We start from the raw sequence: 12,334 nt of genomic DNA on the forward strand, positions 1-12,334 counted from the left end.
AAAAAGATACATTTTCTACCCCATTATAATATTAACCCACGATAAGCTAAACAATTATGATCTAGTGATCACTACAGAAATCTTGATTGGATAGACTTGGATAGTGACCCAAAAAAATACAATTCTGTCATCATTTTCGTACCCTCATGCATGTGTAGGACTTTCTTTTTTGGGACACAAAAGAATAAAGCTTGAAACATGAATACATTAAAATAAAATGGTCCATTGTAGTTTTATACCACATTTATGTTCACTGTATTGACTGAAACATTCTTCAATAAAAAGAACAAAAGAATGGTTTATCATAATTATGACATAAAGAGTTAAAATTATGAGACGCATGAAAAGAAGTCAAAATTATGACAGTCATAATGATGACTTAGTATCTTAATTATCTCATAATTTCAACTTTTTGTCTCAGAATTACTTTTTATGACATAATTATGATTTATCAAAGCATGTTTTTTTCCATATATGGCCAAAATTTGCTTATATAAGACATGTACTCCTTTCTTTTTCTGTGGAACACACACAAAAAGACAATTTGTCCATAAAATGAAAGTCAGTGGGGTATAATGCTGTTTTGAACCCCAATGGCTTTCATTGTATTTGATGAAATTAATAACAGAAAATTGCCCCAGGAACATAAATCACCATCAAACGACAAATAATTTTGTGACTACTTCGTTATTTGACATAAAGCTTAAACTGAGGGAGAGAGAGAAAAAACAAGAAAAATCTATATATACATCAGAAAAAAGATCTATATGTTCTGTCTGCAGGCCATCATTGCTGCTCTGTCCATTGGGAGCAGCTCTGGGAAGTGTCTGCTTAGCATGGTGAGCTGACATGGCCTGACAGGCAGTAGGGTACCCCACGAGGTGATCGCACCCCGATCCGGAGAGGTTATGTCATCAAACCCGGGTCAGCTGTATAATTGGACCGGGGGTCAGTGAGGTGATATGGAGCGTGACAATGAAGCTCTAGTTACAGTGCAGATCTGGCTGGGGAGGCAGTTATGTACCCCAGACTGCTCAGAAATCAGCAAGGAGTCTGCTCACTCTCACTGCAATAAAAGGTGTCACCGATTCCCATTAAAAATAACTTATGGATTGAGTTGACAACCCTGGACCCATGAAGACGTAAAGACGTTTTAGTTATCACAGGGCCTTCTAAATGATGGAGAAAAAAAAGCTAAGATGTTACAACTTTAACTTCAAGCCAAGACACAGCAGTAACATCTGGTGCAGCCCTGGCAACAAGCCTCCGGTCTCTTCTGCCACACCATAAAAGCCTTATTATTACCTGTCTGTGTGAAAGCACCACCAGCGGTAATATCGGTGGGTGTTTTCTGCTTTCCAACTCAGTCACTTCTAATTAATCAGCCACACTGATACATAGTGAATCTGACAGCACGTTGTCAAATCACTGCCATTCCAAACGTCAAAACTGCAGAAAGAACAACATCACGTGCAATTTAGCACATTACAGCCTCCAAGAGCTGCCACTTGGACTCCTGCGCGGGGTCTGTGGCTGCACTGAAGTGGAAGGAAAACACAAGGGACTGCAAACAGAGCCTGGAGCCAGGTAAGGAGCAAGAACAACACAGGCCTAATGCACCTCAGCTGTGTTAACAGCAGCCATCCTGGGAAGGGGATGGATCATTGACGTGGACAAACTAAGTGTTGGGGGTGAGGGGGTTGTAGCGAGCCAGCAGGGAGCTGTGTAGGAGCGTCTGTTTCATTTTGAGAAGGTAGTCGGAGGCTTGAGTTCGGTTACTGCTCTAATCAGGGTGCCAAATTTTTGCGATTTGCTCAAAGAGCCCCCTGGGAAGGACCTACTCTGATGGACCGGTATAGGAGAAGGTGAGTGGGAGCAAAGAGAGGTGGAACACATCCTGGAGTCATTTGCCTCACCACTGAACCAAAAACCATTGCCTGGGATTAAACAAACAGGGAGAGGCTTCAGCTTGACCTCAATAGTATTCATAGGTACTTGTGTTAACTTAACACAAGTGTTTATAGATTTGGATATACAGGGTAAAGTACAATATGGACCTACTGACAGCATCTAAACCTAAAAATCTTTATGAATCTTTTGCATTTATTATTTTAAATAAACGCTGTTCTTTTAAACTTTCTATCCTTTAAAGAATCTTGAAAAAACTATCAGGATTCTACAAAAATATTAAGCAGCACAACTGTTGTCAACATCGATAATAAGAAATGTTTCTTGAGCAGCAAATTAGCAATTAATTAAAATATTTTTCTATATGTTATATCTCTGCAAACAAAATAATAAATTAAATATTCAAGTAATGTTTAAACAATGACAATTTCCATTGTTTTAACAAATAGTTCAGGCTTGTGAAAAGCGACGGAATCCTTTGAAACCAGAAATCACATATTGAAACTGTTATAAAAACATCACATTTGGTGACATATAAACGTTATGGCACTGAGCATATAACTGAATAAATACAATAAAATCAACCTATTACTTCCATGCATTCAATATTCCAGAACCCAAAAGGATTCAAAGACATTTGTACATCTCTGAAGTTGTTAATACATAAAACACTTATGTTTTACATGCTGCCAATACATTAAAAATAAATTTCAGTGTATGCAAACATGTACAGTCCAGGTGGAGGACCACTTCTGACCACCCCATCATGTCCCCTTCAATGTTTTAATAATATTTATAGTCAGTTAATTAATGGAGTTGATTGATTAACAAGTCAATTCAATTTTTGGTCAATTCTACTTATCAACTCACTAATCAACTTCTTTCATGGACCTCCAGTGGTCTCCAGTTTCAAAGCACTGGTACAGAGGGAGGTTTGAGATTGTTTTGGGAGTGGGGAAGATTGGAAGCTCTACCTCAGTCTTTATGATTGCATTTCAGGCAGTAAACAAGACTCACCCCACGGGGATACTGTGACATTGTAAAATGGAGCAAGGGCTTGTGCTGGGCAGTCACTTCAGAAACATTGTTTCTTAAAACTTTTATTGAACTATTTGCAGCTGCCTTGGCCTGCACATAAATCCATTATAGCAACATTTTAAACATCAGCATCTGCTTGCATCCTCTTCTAAATGTTAACTAGGCCTTAATGTGATTTTACACCCAGGCATAAGTTGCACGAGGGCCCAAAGGAAACAGATTAGAAGGGAGTCACCCCAGAGAGAAGGTTATCAGTACTGTGCACCAGAGAGACTGTCAGATAGCTAGCAATAAAACATCCTGATCCAGGAAAGACCATTGATGAACCCCATTGAGGGGCACCGTGGTGTGGCTCCTCTGAAAAAAAATAGGAGCACGCTTTACAACTTATCGTAGAACAAGTGCAAAATTATTATCTGCTAAGGAAAGTAACTATCAGTAGGTGGATGCTACATTTTGAAGGAAAACTTGGGCCCTGCAGGAGGGCTGTGGTTTGCGGCTATAGTGCAAACAGGCAGACGTTAACGGCTCAGCCACCGTTTTGACAGACAGACAGCAGCACGAGTCGCTACCCTCAAGGTATTCAACTAATCTTTCAAGTGGGAAATTAATCTTCCTTCTGCTCACAGAGAAGAATAAAGACCGTTTTGTCTGAACCTAGTGAAGTTTACCATAATCACAGCTTAACTAAAGTTGGGAAGATTGAGTTGTAGGAACTTGACAGTGCAGTGAACTTACTTTTTTTCTTCTTCTTTTTTTGTTGCCAAGAATACATTGAACCAAAAGATCTGACTAAGTGAGAAGTTTCATGTTGAAAGAATAGAGTTTAAAAATGAATAGTGTGGATAGTCTATTTCCACAGCATTCATATAATGTAACCACAGAACAAGACTATGAACTTACCACAGAGACAATCCCAGGGAGCAACCTAGGATCAAGTACCTTATTACGGTTTTGTGCCCTACTTAAATGGCGTACTTGAATTAAACCAGGAACCTCCCAGTTACCAGCCCTGAGAAGCCACCACACCATCCAAAAACAGGGCTGTGTGCGAGAGGAATCAAATATTACTTTTCAATCGACCCTTTGAAATTATCTCTTATTTGAGCCCGTAAGATTAAAATCAACTCAATGAAAGAGGCAAATGAATAAAGTGGTACTATGATATTTTTCCTATAGAGACCACTCTTTTAAAGAAAGAGGAACTAGTAACATTTTGCTGAGCACTTACTAGGAATGTGAATGATTAATCAAAGATTGATTAATTGCTTGTAAGAATTAAATCTATTAAGCTTATAGATTGTCTATTGTCTAATCAATTTCAGTTCAAATGCATTCCAGTAATCATCCAAACAGATGGCAAAAACACTGCCTTTAAAATCATCCGACATTGGTGATGCATGTATTTCATGCCCGCTACACAAATGTGCACCTCTTGGATTGCTTGAAACAGGCTCAATAACAAATGTTGCTGGAGCGTTTCCTTATAAGTAAAGACTATGTGCACTACAAATATGTGATCATATATATGAGTACATCATGACAACAAGCACTTTATTTACAGTGTTGATGTTATTCTGCATCTCTATTTCTAATAAGCACTTCTCTTGTCAGTTTAAATGAGCACTGTGAGTGAGGTGTCAGAGGTGAGTACTCTGTGTCTTCAGGCATTTATGTTCGTGCTCAGATGAGCAGAAGGAGAAATAGTCATGTGAAGAGCACATTTGCGTGGCACCCTTATCTGTTAACTGGCACCACACCGCTCATCACGCACAAGAAGTGTAGAAAATAACAAGACGTGATGCAACATCAGTCTAGAGCAGTGTTTCCCAACCGGGGTGCCGTGTAAAAAATAATTTTTTAATATTTTTAAATTGCTAAAATGCTAGAGCATATGCAATCGGTTGCTTCAAAAAACTTTTTTTGGGGTTCCATACATGGAAGATGTGTCATCATTGTATAACATTGTATCTGTTTGTTCTGTACAGATACAGTTTATGTAGGTTATTGTTCAGCCATTGCTATGATATTAGGATTTCTACACATTTATTATGCAGTGCTGATGTTTAATCAATTAATTGACTGTTAATTTGAATGAAAATCGATTATTAACATTACTGTAAATTCCCATCCCTAGAACTTATGCAAAAGTTGATAAACTGAACCTGGTGATAACGTGATACAAGCAGGCATGACATGTGGCAACACAGAAGCAGAAGCACTGTGTTCACTCAAAGATATTTCAGCCAAAAGGATTCTGGATACAACTTCTGACAAAATCTATATCTTCGAATTGTTCCATGATGGAAAAGTAGTGTTTGTCTGAAATGCAGTGACAGAAATCACTCATTCACATCTAAATTTGGTCAGACCATATGAAAAAAAGTTATATATTAGGTTTTATACATCATTCCTCAGTATTATTCTAACAATAAATATTTTCCAGATAATATTTTAATCATTTTCTTTGACTATAGTGCAGCGACAACATAAAAGCCAATTATTTACTTTGGGAATCAACATACAAAAAAATTAGAAAAAAACAGGCGCTGGACACCCCTGATTCAGATCATCTGATATATGTATGTTGTCTTACTTGGTACACTGTATATGCATACATAAGCTTTGAAGTGCAGGGGTCATCATAAAATTGCAGTGGATGTGGAAATTCCGGTCAGATAGTCCTATGGCAAACTTAAAGAAGAACAGAAGCATCAGGGAGTGCAGCAAGTTCAAGTTCAAATCTTTACATACGTCATACATGAAACATCACAACAAACTGAGCTCAATGAGAAACAGACCTGCTTTTGGAAGAGAGGCGTTCTGATGTAACAGCTGGAAAATCTTGGCCAGGGATGCTTCATTCATGCGATAAGGCTCACATACTGACTGCCTTTGTGAATTCTACACAGCTTATAAAAGCATTAGTACACGGAGATGGAGATGTCACAGAGCAAAAGAGATGGTTTTTGGGAGGGGGCCAGAATGCTATAATTTGCCAACTCGGATTTGATGAACCTCATTAAACTATAATAGCTGATTTTCTAAATCGCTGCCAACGCTGCTCTTTAACAAGCTTCTGAGGATGTTTGCCTGTATCCATCCTATTAACCGCCCCACTCTTCCTGATGTCTTAATGCAGGTCAGCTCCTCTAGGGTTTAGAGAGAGAGAGAAATGGATAGAAACAGAAAGAGAGGGAGAGCTTTCTGTTCTCTTTTTCTTATCTTTTAGCACAGCCAGCTGAGCCCGTCTCAGACTCTGCCGCTCAACAACCAGCCAGGCTTTCTTAGCAGTCTGTAGAGAAGCCACCAGGCAGAGAAACAGCCCCACCACAGACTAAATCTCAGCACATCTGGAGCAAACCTGTTGTCTTGCGGATCATAGGGACCTGTATCATGCCATGCACACGCAGAGTAGTGCGAGAAAGTCAAGATGTGCAGTGATGCTGACAGATATGCAAATCCATGTGCACTGTCCTTCCCTCAACTCTCCCCAAGGAATAAATCTGCATTCCATCACGGTTCCTTTAGGTTGTAAATGCATTAAATATTCAGCATATATATTAAAAATGCAGCTGAGCTTAGAGAAGATATGTAAAACTTCACCTCCACGTTGAATCAAAACAGGCGCCTTATCAGCTAATTATTTTTCACTGTATTGTTTAGTAAACATGAACCCAGAAGACCTTCCTTTCTGCTGTTTTGGAGTGTGTGGTGATGGCAGGCAGGGCCTGGGTCTGGTCAAGACAGCCTGTACACAGAGACAAGGGAAGTAGAGAAAGTAAAGAAGAGACTCACTGGCAGAGTGGTGCTGAGGACCTCCACCACTCGTCCTGGTCTGGAGAGCCTGCTGTGTGGATTACAGCAGCATGCAGTAGACAGCACTAAAACAAGACCAATGCACCAGGATCATGAAGCATGAAACAGGAAGGGAATGTACAAAGAAAATAATGAGGGTTGTACTGAAATGTAGACGACACCCTGATTTCCAAAGGTCAAGTCAAGTGCAAGCAATATCACACAGTGTTAAACTTCACTATTAAGGGCAATATTTCCACTTTCAATTTTACATTTTCAATCTGAAAAATTATAATAATTTCCATTTTCACATTTTCTGGTATCATCTCAAATAAAAAAAAAAATTGTGTGAACTAATCTGACTGCTAAATGTCACTATTGCTATCTACAAGCCTATAAATACATATTTATGCTATATAACTAAATGGGCCTTAAAAAGGAAGTCTGAAAACAATATCAACATGAATCATTATTTTGTGATGACTTTGCACTGATAAGGGAAAACACAAACTATTGTTTCTGGCCTTCAAATCGTAACATGAATGCATTTATGTCAAAAAAAAAAGAAAAAGAAAGAAAGAAAAAGGATTCATAATATTAAAGAATATGAAAACAGAGAATTTGACAATTTATCATTCCTACACTACTGTTCAAAAGTTTGGAATTGAAGAGGACTTTGTAGTTTGTAATATTTATTTACAACGTGTTTTTGCTCACAAAGTCTGAATTTATTCAATCAAACATACAGCAAAATTCAATTATTACAACGTAAAACTGTCATTGCAATTTAAACATTTTAAATAAGTGTTTATTTAATTATATTTAAAAATGTACTTTATTTCTGTGATGTAAAGCTGAATTTTTAGCATCATTACCCCAGTCTTCAGTGTCACATGATCCTTCAGAAATCATTCTAATATGCTGATTTGATGATAAAGAAACATTTCTTACTATCATGAATGTTAAAAAAACAATTGTGCCCCTTTATATTTTTCTGGAAACCAGGATTTAAGATAAATATTTTGTAACATTTCTGTCACTTTTGACCCCAAACTTTTGAATGGTAGTGTAGATCCTCTTCTCTTTCAGTGAAAACAGTGCTGTTTTTCATTATTAACGCTAGTTTGAGGCATATAATTAGAATCCAGTTTTCTTTGCCTGGATAAGAGTCTTGGCTAAGATATAAGTAAACAGCAAAAAAAAAAAGTTAGCTCTCTGTAAACAGTTTAATGTGATGTTCAGCCAGGATCCTCAGAAAGCAAGTGAATCTTCAAACCACTTCCACATGTTTGAGAGTGTTGCAATTATTTAATGATAATAAACAGCAGCCATTTGATATAGCACTGATAGGCAGCTGAGATTATAAAAGCATGATCACACATGATTACCACTGCGGTTGTTGCCATGACTACAGTTTGGCGAAGTCATGAAGTGACCCCAGATCCTCTGGCTACTGGCCGGAGCCCCGAACATGAACCAACAGAGCCACTCAGACAGTCAAGACATCTCTGACAAACAAACAAGTCAATCGTAAGTAGCCAGACAACATCAGCTGCTTTGCCTGGCTGGAGATTTTCGACATTAAATGCGCCCCATTTGACACAGTCCATTTCTTCTAGTCAACATGATAACCCGTAACATGACTGCAACTGCAACACCGCGATAAAATCGATTCTAAACTCGTACAAGTGGGCAACAATCTGCTAAACACATACTAAATAGACACACTGTACAGAACTCTGCAATAGTTGAGACAAAAACATCAACAAATTTAGTTGTCTGAAGTGTATGAAATCAAAACACTTGAGACCCAAGGCCTTGTTTATAAACAGTGTTATGAACTCAATGTAACGACGCTACAAACTTACCCACACATGTTTCAGTAGCGTGACAGTAGCCCTGTTATTTTCATAACTGCGTATTTTTAATAATAACGAGGTAACTTACTTTATGTAACCGGCTGCGCGATCAAACGCGCTCTCCTAAACGGTTCTCTCCCTTTCTCATGTGTGACGTAAGTCCGATTCATTGTAGTGAATCGGTTCATCCAAATCGGCCCACCCTCTCAAATGTAGCGTTGGCTACTAAGGCAAATTCTCTTTTATTCTAATGAATCGATTCATCTAAAGGATCTTATCGAAAATGCACTGTAAAGTCTTATTCATTCAAGTCCGATTCAGTCTATCGGTTCAGTCGGACAAGAATGAATAAATTAACAAAAAGGATTCAACAATTCGAGTCCCTGTGTCATAATTCGATTCGGTTATGTAATTTACGGTGTTTGTTGTACTTAATATAATGTACATGTTTGACACTATCACCCTAATTAAGACACCTTCAAATTCAAATGTATTAAAAATGCAAAAATTCAGCTCTTTAATTTATATTATTAGACAGTTAATACCTGTTCACACCAAGGACTATTTTAATAGATGTAACTATTAAGTTTTTCAATCCTGTGAGAATAAGGAAGTTCATAGCTATAGCTATAACGATAGCGACACTACGATATGACATTGCTGGAATAGACGTACAATACTATTTAGCTTACTGTTATAGATATCATTCTAGGTGTTAACAGGCTTTTGTACTCGAAGTGTAGCTAACTACCTTTTTTAATTAATTAATTAAATTAAATTTTTAACTTTGCATTGCTTCAAATTATGATTAGCCCGTGTAGCTTGGCAAGCCACAGTTTCAAAGCAGCTTCCTCAGCACTAGTTAGCAGATTGTCGAGACCTTGTTGATAATGCTATCTTTTCAGCAGGCCTTAAATTCGCATTAGTTCGCACAACTGACCAACCTCATAAGTATGAAACCAAGGAGCCTGAATACTCTCTTTTTACATGCTCTCTCAGATACTCTGATTTTTTAAATTATGAACAACCCGTGTAGCCTATTTTCTCTTTTAAACAGGAAATTATATCACTGTACAATGTCCTCCAAGCACCTAGACAGCCTGACTCTGCATATCTCAACTGTATATAGAGTCCCGGTCCCTAGTGGACTTCAGAAGTAGCACCTTTGCATGCTCCTTCCACATTTACCCTGCGGGAGAAAGTGTGTGATGTTTATATAGTTGCCATGACGAGAGATGTCCTTTAGAGAGAGACTGAGGAGGTGTTTAATGATCTTCACCACCCTCAGGTTTAGACAACCATTATAGCATCAGTCTCCAACATACACAAGCGCTTCTCTCTTCTCTGCAGGATAACCGATGATGGTTGGCTGAGGACCAAAGAGGGATTTTTTCAGCTACAATACCACCCAGAAGCCTAATACCATCCTGATGATTACTACTGGAGCTGTTGACAAAGAGATGATGTTCTCATGCATATGAAATAACTTGCAGTCTATACATATCAGACTGGTTGCATTATTTAGGTTACCTTTCTTTATTTTTCTATTTTATATTCTTAAACTCGGATATCAGATTCATGAGAAAACCAAACACAGCATGCAAAGAAAACAAGCGCTCTTGAGAGACATCCATATGCGTAAACAAATTATATTCATCGTATGTGGAAATGAAACAATGAGCTTCTATTGCCTGGAATTCAACTTTCATCATCATGCCCATCAATCATTACATACTCTCATATTCAAGTCATACTGCACTACTCAAGTGCATTTAACAAGGTTAATGTCTTTGGCTTATAGTAAAACATATGGGAAGTGTTTGTGCAGTTTTAAAACGGCAATTAACATTGTTTATGTGACAATTCCACATGCAAGTAATTCCCATAAAGCATGAATCAACTCCATAACTTATTTAACAATGGCAAAATAATATCTCTTTGCAAATGGTCATATGCAAACAATTAAATGCATTTAAAAGCGCTTCAATTTGTATCAAAAGGGTTCGGCGAGTTACTTCGCGAAGCATGCACCTACGCTATGCCATTTCATGAAGGCTCCAAATGCATTTAGCTTTTGCTCCAGCAGCTCCGCAGCACATTTGTCTTCATCTGAGGCAGCTGCTGAGCTGTGTCTGGCGGACAGCTCCTATTCGTTCGGTTTGATGATTAAATAGATTTTGATTTGGCATGCTGCTGTGTAAACTTCCTGTGTGGCTAACCCTCGGGTCTGGCCTCGCCTCAGGGCCCCCCAAGAGTCCCGAGCGCCATTGCTGTTACCATCCGTCCAAATTACCAGAGTTCAAAAATGCCTGTTTAACCCCCTCATTTCTGGGTGTTCCTCCAGGTCGTTCTCCTGTTTTTCGCACCAGTCGGATTCCAGAGACTTTGTGAATATTAAACAGCACAGACTGCGGGAATGGCTCCCAAATGGGCAGCAGATGTTGTTCGAAGGCGAGGTGAGATTGTTTTGTCTCCAAATGGAGTTTGGATATTGCTAGTTGACAACACTTCACAGCAAGTAACCAATAAAGATCGGCGACCACAGTTTCCACCAAAACATAACGGTTACAGATGACTTTGACCTCATCAAACCCTTTTATCGAATATTTACAAACCATATGGCTTATTGCATAAACCTCAGAGGTTGAGGGTAAGTAAATTTTCATCTGTTGGTAATCACTATAAGCTCCATATGTTGTTAAAGTTCCTTAGGAACATTATCCTGCAGCTTTACTCTGATAAAAGGGGATATAATGCCTACCATAATCTCTTTAGTATAAAAGATGTGTCCTATGTCTGGCAACATTATCTACTAAGAGTAGAGGGGTGCCAACTCATGCCAGCTTCAGCTGCCAAACTGAATACTAACACTCTAGTCAGTACAAACTACAACTGCCTTCTGGTTACCTGCTCGACCTGTCAGCTCTGAGAGGAACCAGACCAGTATATGGAGTAAGATGAATGAGTAACTAGTGGAAAATCATTTCAGAGTCTGTTTAAGATACAGCAGCAGTCATACCTTCAGGCTAATGCTGTATCAAACTCAGTGATACGAAAGAAAGGAAATGGCTTCGAAGGATGAAGTAAGCAGCATGCAAACCCATTTTTAGGGATTTATACAACTCATATCCTGCTTTTCACTCCATATAAATACTAATAATTGCTGTGAAGATAAAAGCAGATGCTACAAGAAACAGTTTATTTTAACATAACACAGAATGAGAATGTTTTATGTACACTGTATATACATTTATATTCATCATAGGACAATGGAATGATGAGACTGGCTAGAATGGCATATGAAGCTAAAAGGATGACAACATTTTTAAGTATGACACAAAGCAGAGCATCATGGGTAAACATGCCTATGTATATAATACATACTATATACTAAGCCTTGCTTATTGTGGCGTTAAGGCCGTTCATTAAGGACGGAAAACCACACTGGAAGACCAATGTTGGAATCATTTTTAGAATTTTTTTCCTAGCTGATGAATGTCAGTCAATCAGAAATCCAGAGCTTGAGCATTTAAAGAAAACATGACTGCAGCGTGTGCTTATAATACATAGAATATTATCATCAGTTGGTGCGGTCGCACTAGTATAGTTATCAATCTTGATGCGAATGGGACTTAACTGACAAAAAGATGGTTGTGACCAGTGTTGGGGGTAACGTATTACAAGTAACGCGAGTTACGTAATCAGATTACTTTTTTCAAGTAACTAGTAAA

The sequence above is a fragment of the Sinocyclocheilus rhinocerous genome, unplaced genomic scaffold (genome assembly GCF_001515625.1).
Source record: "Sinocyclocheilus rhinocerous isolate Xijiao unplaced genomic scaffold, SAMN03320098_v1.1 scaffold557, whole genome shotgun sequence".
In the NCBI taxonomy this organism is placed as follows: domain Eukaryota; kingdom Metazoa; phylum Chordata; class Actinopteri; order Cypriniformes; family Cyprinidae; genus Sinocyclocheilus; species Sinocyclocheilus rhinocerous.